The sequence below is a fragment of the Nanorana parkeri genome, unplaced genomic scaffold (genome assembly GCF_000935625.1).
Source record: "Nanorana parkeri isolate BGI_ZX_2015 unplaced genomic scaffold, ASM93562v1 scaffold1595, whole genome shotgun sequence".
Lineage (NCBI taxonomy): Eukaryota > Metazoa > Chordata > Amphibia > Anura > Dicroglossidae > Nanorana > Nanorana parkeri.
In genome coordinates, this window is record NW_017307863.1 from 175,502 (window position 1) to 193,753 (window position 18,252).

At 44.2% G+C, this 18,252-nt stretch overlaps 7 non-coding genes across 7 annotated transcripts; 2 read left to right on the forward strand and 5 right to left on the reverse strand.

Moving 5' to 3' along the window:
• Window positions 1-2,275: 2,275 nt before the first annotated feature.
• On the reverse strand, window positions 2,276-2,347 carry TRNAT-CGU. Its single transcript has one exon. It is a non-coding gene; the product is annotated as a tRNA-Thr (tRNA).
• Window positions 2,348-4,638: 2,291 nt separating this feature from the next.
• On the forward strand, window positions 4,639-4,710 carry TRNAT-CGU. The gene has a single exon. It is a non-coding gene; the product is annotated as a tRNA-Thr (tRNA).
• Window positions 4,711-6,041: 1,331 nt separating this feature from the next.
• Window positions 6,042-6,113, reverse strand: TRNAT-CGU. Its single transcript has one exon. It is a non-coding gene; the product is annotated as a tRNA-Thr (tRNA).
• A 1,252-nt stretch (window positions 6,114-7,365) lies between these two features.
• On the reverse strand, window positions 7,366-7,437 carry TRNAT-CGU. The gene has a single exon. It is a non-coding gene; the product is annotated as a tRNA-Thr (tRNA).
• A 4,328-nt stretch (window positions 7,438-11,765) lies between these two features.
• TRNAT-CGU lies at window positions 11,766-11,837 on the reverse strand. Its single transcript has one exon. It is a non-coding gene; the product is annotated as a tRNA-Thr (tRNA).
• A 2,023-nt stretch (window positions 11,838-13,860) lies between these two features.
• Window positions 13,861-13,932, reverse strand: TRNAT-CGU. Its single transcript has one exon. It is a non-coding gene; the product is annotated as a tRNA-Thr (tRNA).
• A 4,248-nt stretch (window positions 13,933-18,180) lies between these two features.
• On the forward strand, window positions 18,181-18,252 carry TRNAT-UGU. Its single transcript has one exon. It is a non-coding gene; the product is annotated as a tRNA-Thr (tRNA).

Sequence of the window (18,252 nt, forward strand, 5' to 3'; positions counted from 1 at the left end):
GTTTAGATGGGCAGAATGACATAGAAGAGAAGGTTGGCTATCAGAGCGGCAACCAGGCTCGTCAAAGAGTTGTAAAAATAGTGGCTTCGGAGATCGGTCACCACAACCAAGACTGGCCGGGAGAAAAGCTATGGGAACCGGAATTAAGGTGAATAATGCTCCATTTTGTATCAAGTGTTGGATACCGTATCTGATGGGAGGAGAAGGGGGCATTTTAAATAGAATAGTTAGAATAGGTTGGAGACAAGGAACATAGGAACTTCCTATGCTCCTCAGCTCTGTCTGGTGATGGCAATCCCAAGCAAATTGCATTTACCCGGCATATGGCTGAGCAGTTGTTTTATAAATCATCCCCTAAGGGTTCATTTTCAGGGTTTCCTTGTTAGGGGCCCAGGGTTGGGGGTAAAGACTAGTGATAGGCCGAAGAGGCCCAAGTTTGGTTCGTAATCGAACGTCAGAAAATGCAAGTCAGTAGGGAGTTGTACTTTCGCAAACGATTGTCCCCTTTAAGAGGGCTTATATGCAAGTTATTGGCCATACAAGGTGTATGGGGGTCCAGGTACTGCACTAGGACTCAATGGGAAAAAAAAACGCTATAGGACCCGGAATTAAGGTGAATAATGCTCCATTTTGTATCATCCCCATAGAAATGAGCATTGGAAGCCCTGTCTGAGAGGAGAAGGGGGCATTTTAAGTAGAAAAGTTAGAATAGGTTGGAGACAAGGAATTTCCTATGCTCCTCAGCTCTGTCTAGTGGCGGGAATCTCATGCAAATGGCATTCACTAAGCATATGGCTGGGCAGTTGTTTTATAAATCATCCCCTAAGGGTTCATTGCCATGGCTCCCTCGTCAGGGGCCCAGGGTGGGGGGTAAAGGCCCATTATAGCAAAAAAATATTGTATTCTGGTAACTGTCTGTGGGTAAAGGAGAACTATGAGGCGGGTACTTTTCACTCACCTCATAGTTCCAGCCGACCTGTGACAATGAGACTGTCACAGGTCGGCTCAGTAGATCGGGACGCGAGCAAACACATACCAGCGTTCGCTCACTTCTCGATCCTGTCACGGCTCTCTGCCATGACAGGGGAGGGGCTGGATTCCCCCCTCCCCGCTCCGATCCTCCAGCGCTGACTGGCGGAACGGACGGGGGAGGGGGCGGGTACAGCTGGCTCTGCCTCTCGATAGGCAGAGCCAGCTGTCAGTCACGCAGCTGGGTGGATCCAGACATAATTGTCGGCATCCACTTCAGCTGCGGCGTCTCAGTATACCGCGAGCAATAGCTTGCGGTATACTGAGCCTAGGGTGATGGGAGGACGCTAGTTTGTGTCCTCCCGTTACCCTAAGGAGAACAATGGGGAAAAGCCCTGACCCCATAGTTCTCCTTTAATACCTCTAATGAGAATATGCAGCATATAAATTCCTTTTTTTCTATTTCAAATGCCTTTATCTATATTTTTCTCCACATATACATGCAGACCAACCTGTCCAGCAAAAATTACAGTTACACGGGATAAACTATTATATGGCCCAGGGTATTATTGGCTATTGGGTGCTCATAGCATATTCTAACATTTGTCACTATCAAATCACTCCCCTAAGAAGGTCGGCATGTTCACCACATCCAGGGCACACACTAAGCACACCAGTTGGGTCTACAACTGCCAAACTTGCCCCAGGATATTTCTTCAGAAAAGCTCCATCTTTTATCAGTACAAGGCCTTCTTCAGCTCCAGTCAGTGATGTTGCCTAGGCTGAGATGATGTCATCAGTCTGCTGCAGGCAGGAGGAGCATTTCCATCATCAGACTGCAACACGGCGAGAAATTATTCTGCATCAGAAATGTGCGCAGACAGACAAGATCCGCACAAGTACCAGGATTTCCATAACATGTCATCTCAGTCTTAGAAAGAGACAGTGGCCCTGGATAATGACTGAACAAAGATGGCTCCATCATTCCCCTGTACTAGGTTAAGGTTAATTACTTATTTGTCCATTAGCACCAATGTTCATATTGCTCAGTGAATGAGGGCGGAGTTATAGAACTCGGCACAGATGGAGACTGAATTCAGGATATTTGGTTTCACACAACCAACACCTTATCACTTGGTCACTGCGCCCGCTCACATCATTCTCTCATTTTGGCTGTGTGTTGGGTCAGTCTGATTGACTTTTCTTGCAAATGGAGAAAAAAAAGGTTGTCGTAGATACACACGAGATAAATATGTTTTACTAATTTCATCAATTTTTACTGCAAATTAGATTAGAATAAAGAACCAGGCACAGATGGGGATTGAACCCATGATCTTTGGTTTACGAGACCAACGCCTTACCACTTGGCCACTGCGCCAGATGCCTAAACAAGCATGGCTCCATCAATCTCCCATTCACAGGGTGACCCTCATTTCAAACTGGTGACCCCATTCTGTTGGATGGTTTAGCATGAACTTCTCCTACCGCAGTGACAGAGGATCAACTCTGATATGTGTTAAGTCAGTTTAAAAAACGTTCTTCGGCAACTGGAGGAAATAAATGGATATGTCACCTCATCTATAAGTGAAAGTTGTGTTGTCCATCTATAAACACAAGCATTGATGTTTACCAATGAATTAGGTGGAAGCCCCAGGCACAGATGGGGTCAGGGATCAAACCCACGATCCCCGGTCTCTGTGACCACTGCACCCTACGCACACTGTATGTAAACGCATGTCTTGGTATTATAAATATTGCCGTAGAGAGACAATTACTGATGGCTGAACTAGGGCTGCAACAACCGATCGACTAAATCGATTATAATCGATTATTGAAAAAGTTGTCAACGTTTTCAATCATCGATTAATCGGCTGTTTCCGATTAGTTGGCCCTGTTCACGGCTCCACACACGCTGCGCGCCGCACCTCCTCCCCACCTCACGCTCGCCGCCCGTCCACATCCACGATTGGCACAGGGACGCGGGGAGAAGAAGTAAGAAGGAGCAGGTGTGGGGGGATGACAGGCCCTATATCAGAAGCAAGTTGCTGGAAGACTGCTCAGGTAAGCCTGCACTTTCCCACATATGGTGCTCTATAATGTATTGCTGGGATTTGTATTCCTGTATAGCTGATGGTACATTGTGCTGTATATTATACCATCAGCTATAGAGGACTACAAATCCCAGCAATACATTATACACTGCATGTATAATGTATTGCTGGGATTTGTTGTATTCCTATATAGCTGGTGGTATTCTGCATTGCGCTGTATGGATGACTACAAATCAAGGAATAATACATTATACAGCGCAATGCGGAATACCACCAGCTATAGAGAAGTAGAACAAATCCCAGCAATACATTATACAGCACAATGCAGAATACCGCCAGCTATAATGTACTATTGCTGGGTTATGTTGTATTCCTCTGTAGCTGATGGTATTCTGCATTGCGCTGTAAAATTGCACTATTGCTGGGATTTGTAGTCCTCTATAGCCGGTGCCATTTTTCATTCATTGCTGTATAATTTTACACTTTCCATTTCACTATATTGCAAACCACACTTTTTTTTTGTTCTTTTTTACTTCCACTGCTCCAAGCTTGCTCCTGTGATGGACTACAATCTCAATACAAACTAGTAGTCCATCACTGGAGCCATTTATAAAAATGTATTTTATATCCGATTAATCGAGCTTATTAATCGACTAACTAATCGATTTTGAAAATAATCGTTAGCTGCAGCTCAAGCATGAACAAAGGTGATTGCAACCTGCTATTCTGGCAAATGGTATGTGTTGTGTCAGTCTAAATTCATACTTTGCAGTTGGAGGAAACAAACTCAATCTTGACCAGAAGAGTGATATGTTCTATTAACAAATTCATTAGAACCAATGCTTATAATTCTCAGTACATTGGGCAAAATGTTAAAGAACCAGGCACAGATGGGGATTGAACTCGTGATCTTTGGTTTACGAGACCAACGCCTTACCACTTGGCCACTGCGCCAGATACACTGAAACAGGTCACAAGTTCAATCTTGCTCAGAAGTCCCCTTAGTGTGTCTCCTGTATGTGGTGGAAATACCGACCTTCTAAGGGGACGTCTGAGCAAGATTGCATTTGTTTCCTCCAACTACAACACATACCATTTGCCAGAATAGGAGGTTGCAATCACCTTTGTTCAGGCATCAGTAAAGGTCTCTCTACATCAATATTCACAATACCAAGACATGCATTTACATACAGTGTGCGCAGGATGAAGTGGTCTCAGAGACAAAGGATCATGGGTTTGATCCCTATCTGTACCTGAGGCTTTAACCTAATCCATTGGTAAACTTCAATGATTGTGTCTATAGATGAACAACACAACTTTCACTTATAGATGATGTGCCATAACCATTTAGTCCCTCCAGTTGCCAAAGAACCTTTTTTAAACTGACTTAACATATATCAGAGTTGAGCCTTTGCCACTGCGGTAGGAGCGGTTCATGCTAATTCATCCACCAGAATGGGTTCACCAGTTGGAAATGAGGGTCACCCTGTGAATGGGAGATTGCTGAAGCCTTTGTTGCTCAGGATATGCTCAGGATATGCTCAGGATATGCTCAGGATATGCTCAGGATATGCTCAGGATATGCTCAGGATATGCTCAGGATATGCTCATTGCGTCTGGCGCAGTGGCCAAGTGGTAAGGCGTTGGTCTCGTAAACCAAAGATCATGGGTTCAATCCCCATCTGTGCCTGGTTCTTTATCTCCCAGCACTATGTATTGAAAATTATAAGCATTGATGGTAATGGATTCATTAATAAATAACACATATTGCATTTATGGTCAAGATTGAGTTTGATTACTGCAAACAATAAATGAATTCAGACTCACACAACACATACAATTTGCAAGAGTAGGATAACAATCATCTTTGTTAAGGCATCAAAAATGGCCTCTCTACATCAATATTCATAATGTTGTGCTTAGTGTGTGGTCAACATAGTGACCTTCTAAGCACATGGAGCGCCCTCTAAAATGTCGCTATTCAATAGAGATACCTGGACTGTAACCAGTCTGGATACTGATTATACAGAGCTCTGCATTCTATGAGTGTCCCTGAATCTGCTGGATTGATTGCTCCTCCTGTTGCTGAGGAAAAGGGAGACTTGGCATACAGTGAGGGAGGATCCACCCTCAGGTTATGACTATGCACCTGACCCTAGCCAATCCCTGAGTAGGATGACTCAGAGGCATGGTTGAGGGCAGGTAATAAAAGGTCTGAGGACACTGTGCAGAGGTCTCTTCCTGCTAGGGGCCTCGCCCTAGGAGGTCTGTGGAGATGCAGGAAACTGGCCTGGGCCTCAGCACATGGCAGATGCTGAGGGGCCTAGAGGCTTAGAATACACTGATACTTTGCAGGTGGCAGGTGACGGGTGCCTTGTTCTGAGAAGATACTACCACTAAACTGGAGTGCTCCTTGGCAGTTGCAGATGCTGAGGGCACAGAGATTCCAGATCCTGTTGCTAAGGAAAATACCTGATGGAAGCTGGGTCAGAAGGAGAGTCCGCTTGTTGAGGGGTACCGCAGAGGAGCTGGTGCGAGCATCCGTCTGGGACCCACAAGGGAGATCCCTCACCCTATTCCAGGTATCTGTTCACAGTATTACTACTACTATTGGTCTCTGGGACCAGATCACAGTGCTATCGGCCTTAGCGCTTGCTAAGGGAGAAAGCTGTCCTCAGAAGAATCCAAGGGCATCCTACAGATCCTAAACCCTCTCTCTCCTATTGAACTTGCAAATAAATACCCCAAAAGGAACTCTAAGACTCGAGCCATTCTGTCCATGAGTGTCGGTGTGTTGTTGCTGATCAAAGGGGATCGGTAGCTGGAACCAACAGGTAGCAGAACCCTATTTCATATTCAGCGGCTCCTTCGGGGGTGAGCGCTACACACACATTATGAATATTGATGTAGAGAGACCATTTTTGATGCCTTAACAAAGATGATTGCATTATCCTACGCTGGCAAATTGTATGTGTTATGTGTGTATAATTCTCAATACATTAGGCTGTGAGATAACAAACCAGGCACAGATGGGGATTGAACCCATGATCTTTGGTTTACGAGACCAACGCCTTACCACTTGGCCACTGCGCCAGACACACACAATGGCTGCCTTAAGCTTGCATTCACAGGGTGTTACAAAAGTCCCCGGGTATCCTGATTGCTCATTACCTTACAGCCTAGTCATCAATGGGTGTGATTTATCAGACCACAGATGAGACTAGAGGAAGAAGAGATGGAACCTTCTTATCAAACCATTTGTCTTAGTGTGACATCACTGCTCCTCCATACAGTATGACCAGCAAGTATTGTCACCCTAAGGGTACGTTCAGACCATATGCAGTGCGTACCGGCCCGATTCCGGCCCGAACGCACTGCATCGCATTGTGGCCGGCTCACTATTTCGTGGGGCCGCCCTGTGATCCCGTGCGAGTGATCGCATTGCGACTGGAGGTCGTGGTTATGGTGCCATTCACTTCAGTGAACCGCCACGCCCCCTCCAGCCCCACGAAATAGTGAGCCGGCTGCAATGCAGTGCATTCATGCCGGAATTGGGCCGGAACGCACGGCATATGGTGTTAACGTACCCTGAGACCGGAGTTTTGTTACTGGCAGGATCACCAGGTGAAAATATAGGAAACAAGCCTAAAACAAGGGAAACTAAGGCGGCCCCCTTAGTTTCATCTAAGTGCTGGTAAGCTGCAATATTGCATTTTCGTTCTTGGGTCTAGATATGTTTGACGTTCAAGGCTTAGATTAGGAGGTAAGGGTAGAGGGAGCAGAAATGACATTGTATTGTCATCCCAACAATTGTCTTTTTAAACTTGTGACCGCATACTGTTGGATGGATTAGCATGGACCTCTCCTATGGCAATGAGAGAGACTCTACTCTGGTATTTGTTATGTCAGTCTAAAAAAAAAGTGAAATAAACATGTACAGAGGAAATGATTGGTTATGTCATCTTATCTATGAGTGAAAGTTGTGTTGTTCATCTATCAGCACAAACATTGATGTTTCCCAATAAATTAGGTTGAAGTTTCAGACACAGATGGGGATCAAACTCATGATCTTTGGTCTACAAGACCACTGTACCCTACACATACATAAATACATGTTTTGGTCTTATGAATACTGGAGAAGACACAGACCATTATTGGTGCAAAACAAGATTATTACAACCTGCTATTCTGGCAAATGGTATGCGTAGTGTAAGACTGAACTCATGCTTTGCAGTTAGAGGAAACAAACTCTATCTTGACTATAAGTGCAATACAGGTTGGTTTTTAATAAATCCATCAGACACCAATGTTTACACTTCTACATTAGGATGGTAGATAAAGAACCAGGCATAGATGGGGATTGAACCCATGATCTTTGGTTTACGAGACCAACGCCTTACCACTTGGCCACTGCGCCAGCTGGCTCTGAGTTGGTAATAGCACAATACCATATAATAATAGTATAATACCCCTACTGCCACTTCAACTGTTCATTGCACTCTACACTTGGCTCAGCTCACTTAGACTGCCTCTGCATTGTACCTGGCTCCTCAGGGGCAGGGGTCAGAGTGACTGATAGGAGACAGGAAGGGGGTTGAAACCCCGGGCACAGATGGTGATCAAACCCATGATCTTTGATCTACAAGACCAACACAAAGACAAATGCGCCCTACACATATGTAAATTCAGGTTTTGGTATTATGAATATTGGAGTAGACAGAAAACATCAAAAAATACCTTAACAAATATGATTTCTAGCTCCTTATCTGGCAAATCGCCTATGTTGTGTCACGATAAACTATTTTCTTTCCTTGGAATGGGAAGAAACAACCTCAGTCTTGGCCATAAGCACAATAGGCAGGATTTATTAATGAATCCCTTAGCACTAGGTATGTCCCGATACCGGGCATTTTCAGGAGTACTTGTGCTCTTGAGAATGCCCCAATACTAAAAGCCGATAACCACCCTATAAATGTTTAAAACGGATTGGCGGCCAAGGTCCCGCGCTTGTAGGAACCTCGGCAGCCTGCTGGTTACCTGCCAGTCGCTGTCCTTGGCAGTGCCTTCCCAGCACTATATCTCCTTCTCCTCCTTCCCGGTGCAGGCACAGCCAAGGACAGCCCTGTACTGAACAAACAGCCCCGGAGCCGGCAGAAGACCGACACCCGATCCTTCAGCACAGCGCCTGATCGTTCAGCCCGGTGCCCGCACACAGAGCCCTTTATGCAGCCTAGTGACATCTGTACTCTCCCCTGGTGAGACACAAACACAGCCCTGGTGACATCTACGCTGCCTGGTGAGGCGAAACGCAGCCCTGGTGACAGTTATACGCAGCCCTGGTGACAGTTATACGCAGCCTGGCGAGACACAAACGCAGCCCTGGTGACATCTGCATACAAGAAAAAAAAAATAGTTTGACTATTTTGGGTTAGGGGGACGCACTGGAGTCCCAGCGTGCATTTTTGGTTGCTGGGCCTCCAGTGCGTCCCTGCACCTTATTAGGAGGAGTTGGCTACCTCCAGGTACACCTGCATGTAATTTATCAACTTCATTAATATGCTCACACTTGGAGACTCGGATACATCGAGTTAGGACCACACTTTGCAGAGGTGCCTTGGCGCGGCAGTGCGGCTTCTACATATTTTTGGCCAAAAGTTTGTGCAACTAAACCTCTGATTTTAACGCATACTGTTGACAGGGCTACTTGTTTGGTTGCAGGCTGGCTGGCAGGTTGAGGCTGGGGAATTTTTGTGTTTTGTATTGACATCTGCATACAGCCTGGTGAGATCTGTACGCAGCCAGAGGGCAATTTGGTGCTGAGTCTGTCTAGCAATTTGGTGCTGAGTCTGTCTATTTATGTGCCTGCATTTAATTTTAAGCTTTTCAATATATCTGGTACTGCAACATTGTAACTTCTGTAGAAGAAAGGTTTAAAGATGTTCTAGAAAACAAGGAACTCAATAAAAGTATACAAAACCAAGATAGAACAATGTGTTATGCAGGTATTCGTTATTCGTGTAGATATTTCACTATCTTGATGAGTTGGTCATAATTAACACCATTTTTCCAATCTGTAACTGTTGGTAGTGCTATTGAAACTGGTGACAGGTGTTTTCTGAATTTACCCCAAAGTGTGTTACAAACGTTCCAGAGTATCCTGATTGCTCATTGCTGTACAGCCTAGCCATATTTTGTATGTATGTCCTCTTATACCAAGGCATTCGTCCAATTGGCCACATATTTCTGCCTGCCCTGAGTAAAACTTTAGCCCCTGAAGAGTGCTGATCGCTCTCCTGGAAATCAGACATGAAAAGGAAGTGAGCCAAGTTTTATATCTCAGCGGCTTTGTATGTGTTTGTATTGTCATCCCACCAACCGTCATTTCAAAATGGTGACCACATTCTGTTGGATGGATTAGCATGGACCTCTCCAATGGCTCATCTCTGGTATGTGTTATGTCAGCCTAAGAAAGGTTCTCCAGCAACTGGACGAAATACATTGTTATGTCATGTTCTCTATAAGTGAAAGTTGTGTTGTTCATCTATCAACACAAACGTTGGAGCTTCCCAATGAATTAGGCTGGAGCTTCAGACACAACTGGGGATCAAACCCATGCTCTATGGCAGGGGTAGGCAACCTCGACACTCCAGCTGTTGTGGAACTACAAGTCCCACGATGCAGTGCAACACTGACAGCCATAGGCATGACTCCCAGAGGCATGATGGGTTTTTGTACTTTCAGGGACATGTAGTTCCCCCACAGCTGGAGTGCCGAGGTTGCCTACCCCTGCTCTATGGTCTACAAGATCACTGTACCCTACAAATACATGTTTTGGTATTATGAATACTGGAGAAGACACAGACCATTATTGATGTCTGAACAAAGATGATTCCAACCTGCTATTCTGGCAAATGGTATGCATAGTGTGAGTCTGAATTCATTCTTTGCAGTTGGAGGAAACAAACTTACTCTTGATCATAAGCACAATACAGGTTGGATATTAATAAATCCATTGGACACCTTTGTTATCAATTCTGCACTAGGCTGGGAGTTAAAGAAGCAGGCACAGATGGGGATTGAACCCATGATCTTTGGTTTACGAGACCAACGCCTTACCATTATAAATAGGGAAGCAGGTTGTTTACCACGACAGTAGAAGTGATTTGTTTCTGAAGATACGGGGAAACAACGCGATTTAACAGCCTTTGAACGTGGGATGATTGTTGGCGCTCGGAGCCATGGAGCGAGTATCAGCGAAACAGCAGAATTCGTTAAATGTTCAAGAGCAGCTCATTGTTAAAGTGTTTAAAGACCGGACTGTCAGCCGAAAATCTGAGTCTGAACCTGTGAATTGTGGCCATCAGCGACTAGTGAATGTTAGGGCAGAACGGAGAGTGGCAAGACTGGTACAAGACAACAGAAGGGCAACAGTGCAGTGTCAGATTCCTCGCCTCACCTTTCATCATCTCGTGGAGTCAATGCCAAGAAGAATCGCCGCAGTATTGAAGACATGGTGGTCCAGGTACTGCACTAGGGGACAGGATTCAATGAAAAAAACAAACACTATGGGACCCGGAATTAAGATGAATAATGCTCCATGTTTTATCCTCCCCTAAAGAAATGAGCATTGGATGCCCCATCTGATGGGAGAAGAAGGGGGCATTATAAATAGAGTAGTTAGAATAGGTTGGAGACAAGGAACGTAGGAATTTCCTATGCTCCTCAGCTCTATCTAATGGTAGGAATCCCATGCAAATGGCATTCACCCTGCATATGGGTGGGCAGTTGTTTGATAAATCATACCTTAAGGGTTCATTTTCAGTGTTTCCCTGATAGGGGCCCAGGAAGGGGGGTAAAGGCCCACTATGGCAAAAAATATTGTATTCTGGTAACTGTCTGTACTTATAATGAGAACACGCAGCATATAAATTCATTTTTTCTATTTCAAATGCCTTTATCTATATTTTTCTCCACATATACATGCAGACTAGCATATGTGACAGTTACACAGGACGTGATAAACTATTATATGGCCCGGGGTATTATTGGCTATAGGGTGTGCGTAGCATATTCTAACAATTGTCACTATCAATCCGATCCCCTAAGAAGGTCGGTAATTTCACCACATCCAGGACGCACGCTAAGCACACCACTTGGGTCTGTAACTGCCGAACGTGCCCAAGTATATTTCTTCAGAAAAGCTTCACCTTTTATCAGTACAAGGCCTTCCTTCAGCTCCAGTCAGTGATGTTGCCTAGGCTGAGATGATCTCCTCAGTCTGCTGCAACCAGGAGGAGCATTTCCATCATCAGACTGCAACATGTGACATGGCGAGAAATTGTCTGTGTCAGACTTAGAACTGCCCAGGTATCAGAATCCCATAACATGTCATTTCCATCTTATAAAGATGGCTCCATCATTCTCCTGTAGGTTACTTACTAATTAGTCCATTAGCAGCATTGTTCATAGTGCATTAGGCTGGGATTTATAGAACCAGGTACAGATGGGGATTGAACCCATGATCTTTGGTTTCACAACACCAATGCCTTACTGCTTGACCCCTGTGCCCTCTCACGTCACCCTTATATTCCTGTTAATAGTGTGTGTTGGGTCAGTCTGATTTAATTTTCTTGCAAATGGAGAAAATAAAGGTCGTCGTAGATACACACGAGATTAACTATGTTTTACTAATTTCATCAATTAGGACCAATTTTTATTGTAAATTAGAATAGTGGTTGAAGAAGCAGGCATAGATGGGGATTGAACCCATGATCTTTGGTTTACGAGACCAATGCCTTACCACTTGGCCACTGTGCCAGATGCCTAAACATGGATAGCTCCATTAATCTCCCATTCACAGGGTGACCCTCATTTCAAACTGGTGACCCCATTCTGTTGGATGGATTAGCATGAAGTTCTCCTACCGCAGTGACAGAGGATCAACTCTGGTGTCTGTTAAGTCAGTTTAAAAAACGTTCTTCGGCAACTTGAGGAAATAAATGGTTATGTCACCTTATCTATAAGTGAAAGTTGTGTTGTTCATTTATAAACACAAGCATTGATGTTTACCAATGAATTAGGTGGAAGCACCAGGTACAGATGGGGTCGGGGATCAAACCCATGATCCTCGGTCTCTGAGACCACTGCATCCTACGCACACTGTATGTAAATGCATGTCTTGGTATTAAGAATATTGATGAGACCATTACTGATGCCTGAACTAGGGCTGCAACAACTAATCGACTAAATCGATTATTGAAAAAGTTGTCAATGTTTTCAATCAATCGATTAATCGGCTTCCGATTAGTTGGCCTTGTTCACGGCTCCACACACGCTGCGCGCCGCACCTCCTCCCCACCTCACGCTCGCCACTGCCAGACCCACCCGCATCCACGCTCCACACCTCCTTCCCGCCTCACGCTCACCGCCCGCCCACCTCCACGTTTGGCACAAGGACGTGGGGAGAAGAAGTAAGGAGGAGCAGGTGTGGGGGGATGACAGCCGCTGATAGACAGGCCCGATTGCAGAAGTAAGTTGCTGGAAGACTGCTCAGGTAAGCATGCACTTTCCCACATATGGTGCTCTATAATGTATTGCTGGGATTTGTATTCCTCTATAGCCGATGGTACATTGTGCTGTATATTATACATAGGACTACAAATCCCAGCAATACACTGTATGTATAATGTATTGCTGTGATTTGTTGTATTCCTATATAGCTGGTGGTATTCTGCATTGTGCTGTATAGAGGACTACAAAACCCAGCAATAATACATTATGCAGCGCAATGCGGAATACCACCCTCTATAGAGGAATACAAAACCCAGCAATACATTATACAGCGCAATGCAGAATACCGCCAGCTATAATGTACTATTGCTGAGATTTGTAGTCCTCTATAGCCGGTGCCATTCTGCATTCATTGCTGTATAATTTTACACTTTCCATTTCACTATATTGCGCACCACACTTTTTGTTGTTCTTTTTTACTTCCACCGCTTGCTCCTGTGATGGACTACAATCTCAATGCAAACTAGTAGTCCATCACTGGAGCCATTTTTTAAAATTTATTTTATTTTATATCCGATTAACTGATTAATCGATTTTGAAAATAATCGTTAGCTGCAGCTCTAGACTAAACAAAGGTGATTGCAACATGCTATTCTGGCAAATGGTATGTGTTGTGTCAGTCTAAATTGATACTTTGCAGTTGGAGGAAACAAACTCAATCTTGACCAGAAGGGCAATATGTGTTATTAATGAATTCATTAGAACCAATGCTTATAATTCTCAGTACATTAGGCTGGGAGTTAAAGAACCAGGCACAGATGGGGATTAAACCCATGATCTTTGGTTTACGAGACCAACGCCTTACCACTTGGCCAATGCACCAGGCCACAAACTCAATCTTGCTCATACCGACCTTCTAAGGGGACTTCTGAGCAAGATTGCGTTTCTTTCCTTCAACTACAACACACACCATTTGCCAGAGTAGGATAATGCAATCATCTTTGTTCAGGCATCAAAAATGGTCTCTCTACATCAATATTCATAATGTGTGATTAGTGTGTGTCCTGGATGTGGTCAAAACACCGACCTTCTAAGCACACATTATAAATATTGATGTAGAGAGACCATTTTTGATGCCTGAACAAAGATGATTGCATTATCCTACTCTTGCAAATTGTAAGTGTTGTGTGAGTCTGAATTCATTTATTCTTTGCAGTTGGAGGAAACAAACTCAGTCTTCACCATAAATGCAATATGTGTTATTTATTAATGAATCCATTACCACCAATGGTTATAATTCTCAATAAATTAGGCTGTGAGATAACAAACCAGGCACAGATGGGGATTGAACCCATGATCTTTGGTTTACGAGACCAACGCCTTACCACTTGGCCACTGCGCCAGACTCACGCAATGGCTTCATTAATCTCGCATTCACAGGGTGTTACAAAGGTTCCCAGGCATCCTGATTGCTCATTACCTTACAGCAGGGGCTGACTGGCAACTTTCAGCCCAGGGGGCAAGTACAACCCAGAGGCCCATGGTGCGGCAACTTGGCCCCCCTCCCGCTCTGCCTCCTCCCTGCCTTCTCCCCGCCCGTCTGCCACTTTTGCCATCCATGTAACAGTAGTGTGAATGTATTTATCGGTTTAGGAAATGTAAAGCACACTGGTAGTGGAGGGATGCCACGTCAGGGCTGTGCGCGTGAATGACTGCTGCGGCCCTGGTACTTCTGCCACTAACTCAGAAATACATTGTACAGCATTGCAGAATGGCATTGGCTATAGAGAACTACAATACCAAGCAATACATTACACAACAATGCAGAATACCATCAGCTATAGAGGACTATAAATCCCAGCAATAATGACTAACAACAGCTATAGAGAACTACAATTCCCAGCAATACCATTATACAGCAATGCAGAACAGCATCAGCTACAGAGGACTACAAATCCCAGCAATACATTACACAGCGCAATGCAGAATAATATGAAGCAACATACTCTGTTGCTCTGGGTTCTCCGCCTGATGTCTCCAGGGTCTCAGATGGGCTGTGCGGGCTCTCACCAGGGGTCCAGAGAGTTTCACGGGTGCGTGTGTGTGCAGCAGAGGTGGTTCCCTAATTAGGCTCTCAGGTGGCCAATGCGGTGACATCTACGCGGCCTTGTGAGGCGAAACGCAGCCCTGGTGACAGCTATACGCAGCCTGGTGAGATCTGTACGCAGCCAGAGGGCACTTTGGTGCTGAGTCTGTCTATTTATGTGCCTACATTAAACTTTAAGCATTTCAATATATCTGGTACTGCAACATTGTAACTTCTGTAGAAGAAAGGTTTAAAGATGTTCTAGAAAACAAGGAACTCAATAAAAGTATACAAAACCAAGATAGAAAAATGTGTTATGCAGGTATTTGTTATTTGTGTAGATATTTCACTATCTTGATAAGTCATCATTGATAAACTCATGAAAGATGGCTCCATCCTCCTATTCTGGCAAATGATATGTGTTGTATCATTCTGAACTCATTTCCCTGCAGTTGGAGGATATGAATCTTTACCATAAGGTTTATATCGTTTACTATTCCACCCATTAACACACATTTTCATAGTTCTCAGAACATTAAGCTAAAGAACCAACAACAGATAGGGATCTATGAGCTTTGGTTTACGAGAACAAAGCTGGTTTGACTGCTGCATCCTCTATGAAGCTGTATACGCATATAAGTTCACACTTTGTGATTTTGACCCTGAATGATGCCAGAACAAAGAGAACTACTCTCCTATTCTGGAAAAAATTGTATATTCACTTACATAGAGCTTAGCTCTGCAGAAGAAAAGGGTGACCATTGATGCAGCCTGTTTATTTGTTCCACCCATTAACCACACATTTTCATACTTCTCAGAACATTAAGCCAAAAGAACCAGCAACAGATAGGGATCTGTGAGCTTTGGTTTACGAGAACAATGACTTACCACTAGACTAAGTCTATGAAGCTGTATACACATATAAATTCACACTTTGTGATTTTGACTCTGAATGATGGCGGAAAAAAGATGACTCTACTCTTATTCTGGCAAAATTATATATAAACTTATATGGAGTTTAGATCTGCAGAAGAAAAGGGTGACCCTCGATGCAGCCTGTTTATGTGTTGGCCACAAATTGTTCTTTCTGCTGGCTTTTGCAACAGGAAAATGCTGATTATTAGCTTTACTGCTGTCTGGCTTTCAATAACCTTTACACTAGTTGGATTCAATTGAAAAATGAGGGGAACCCTACTAGTCTGGCACAATGTTCTGGCTAGATATCATGGAATCCCCATGTGGCGGGCGAAGTTCATTTTAGATGTTGCTGTGTAATAGTTTGCTGGCACATCTTATGCATTGCAGAATCATCAGTCAGGGACTGCTGGGAGTATTTCCTGTTGCCTCAATCAATGGTGGCCAATATTCTGGAAAATCAGCTAATATTACTGCAGTCTGCCAAAAGAGTGATTTACATGGTGGACTTCTAGACTCCACTGTGTCTGTATTGCGATTAATTGGTTACATTTGTAGCCAATACAAAGTTCTGTCTTGATAAGGTAAGTGAGTATCAATGTATTCATTAACAGGCAGAGCAGCATGGCCGCTGTATTGCAACACATGGCCACTATGTATTGGTAATAATTGTATTCTGAACACTGCATATTATTGGCCATAGGGTGTGCATACCATATTCTAACAATTGTCACTGTTAAACCATTCCCCTAAGAATTTAGGTAACTTGACCACATCCAGGTCACACACTAATCCCATAAGTCAGGTCCACAACTGCCAAATTCGCCTGGATGTGGCCAGCGATGCATAATTGGTTGCTAGTACTCCGGCGACCCAATGTTCTAGCAACCAGTGAATGGGAAGCTGTCCAGCACATACATGCCTGTTCCTGGTGGGAGACCGGTGGATGAGGAGGCTTCTCTTGTGTCTCGTGTCCTGCACCCCCTGGAGGTGGAGACAAAGCTTGGAAGGAAAGGGAGGAGCACGAGTGCCAATGAGGGGGCTGGACACCATGCAGGAAACATCCAGAAGCAGGATCTTCAGACAAGGCCAGAAGTTAAACTGGGTGGGCAGCGTATTGGCAGAATCATGAGGCAAAAGCATGGTCGAGGGAGCCAAAGGTCAGAACCAGCTGGGCAACGAGGTACAAAAGCGATAGGCAAGGCAAAGTCCAATAAACAGGCCGGGGTCAAAGAATAGGCTGCAAGCAGGAAGAGTCAAGGTGATCTCTGGTATGTGTTATGTCAGTCTAAGAAAGGTTACAATCTAGGTTACAATTAATCTAGGTTACAATTAAAATTGGTGCTAATGGATTAATTAATAAAACACATGGATCTTGTGTAGGATCAAGTCAACCTTTATTTCCTCCATTTGCACGCAAATCAGCTCAGAGTGACCCAACACACACCATTTACCAGAGCCATCTTTGTTCAGTCATCATCCAGGGCCAATGTCTCTTTTTAAGACTGATGTTCACAAATGTCGAACACAGATTAATTTCTCACCATGTGACATGTTGCAGTCTCACAATGGAAATGCTCCTTCTGCCTACAGCTGTAGGCAGAAGGAGCATTTCCATTGTGAGACTGCCAAACACCTATCTTCAAATATTGACTCTGAGATTGCAGGAGGCATGAATAACACACTGGACAGGACATCAAGCGTTGCACCCTGTGTTGTTGATAGGGGTGTATGTGCATTGGAAAGACACCCTCAAGATATCCTGCTTTGCATATGAAGGTCGCTGTCCATTGTCTAAAGATCAAACGACAAGGTGTTGACCTAGGCCAAGGAATGACCTGCAGTACAATGGTGCCCCCTGCTGGAGGACTACAGTGCAAATATGAAGGATGATGCTGATTGGCCGAAAGACCTATAAGGGACATGTGGATTTCTGGGTAAAGGGGTGTCGATGTATGTGTATGAATGGGTCCTGTTTACTATAAAAGTCCATGCGCAGCTATATTGCTCTCTCTCAGCCAAGACATAGAAACCAGAGGACTGACTTGCTGCGTAAAGTATTCTCTTGATTGTCACTTTTGTATCTGTTTTTATCTGTTATTATGTTTAGTTATATTTGTGTATAAATAAATAAGACCATATTATTGACCTTTGTATAAGAGGACATGCATGCAGCACACTGTTTGTTTATTGATGGGTAGGCTGTAAAGCAATGAGCAATCAGCATACACGGGAACTTTTGTAACACACTTAAGGTGGCCATACACTCTACAACCATCGCAAGACCTTAGCCTTGCGATGGTTGTACAGGGATTAAAAAACCTTTTTTCCTTCTTTATTTGCTTTATTTTCACCTGGTGATCCTGCCAGTAATAACATTCCTGTCTTGAGGGGGCCAACGCTTGCTGGACATACTGTATACTGACATACTGTATGGAGGAGCAGTGATGTTACCCTAAGGCAGAAGGTGTGATAGAAGGTTCCATCTCTTCTTCCTGCAATCTCATCTGTGGTCTGATAAATCACATCCATTGATGACTAGGCTGTAAGGTAATGAGCATTTAGGATACCTGGAAACCTTTGTAACAACCTGTGCATGGAAGATGAATGAAGCCATTGTTGTTCAGGCCGCATGCAAGCAGGGAATCTGGCGCAGTGGCCAAGTGGTAAGGCGTTGGTCTTGTAAACCAAAGATCATGGGTTCAATCCCCATCTGTGTCT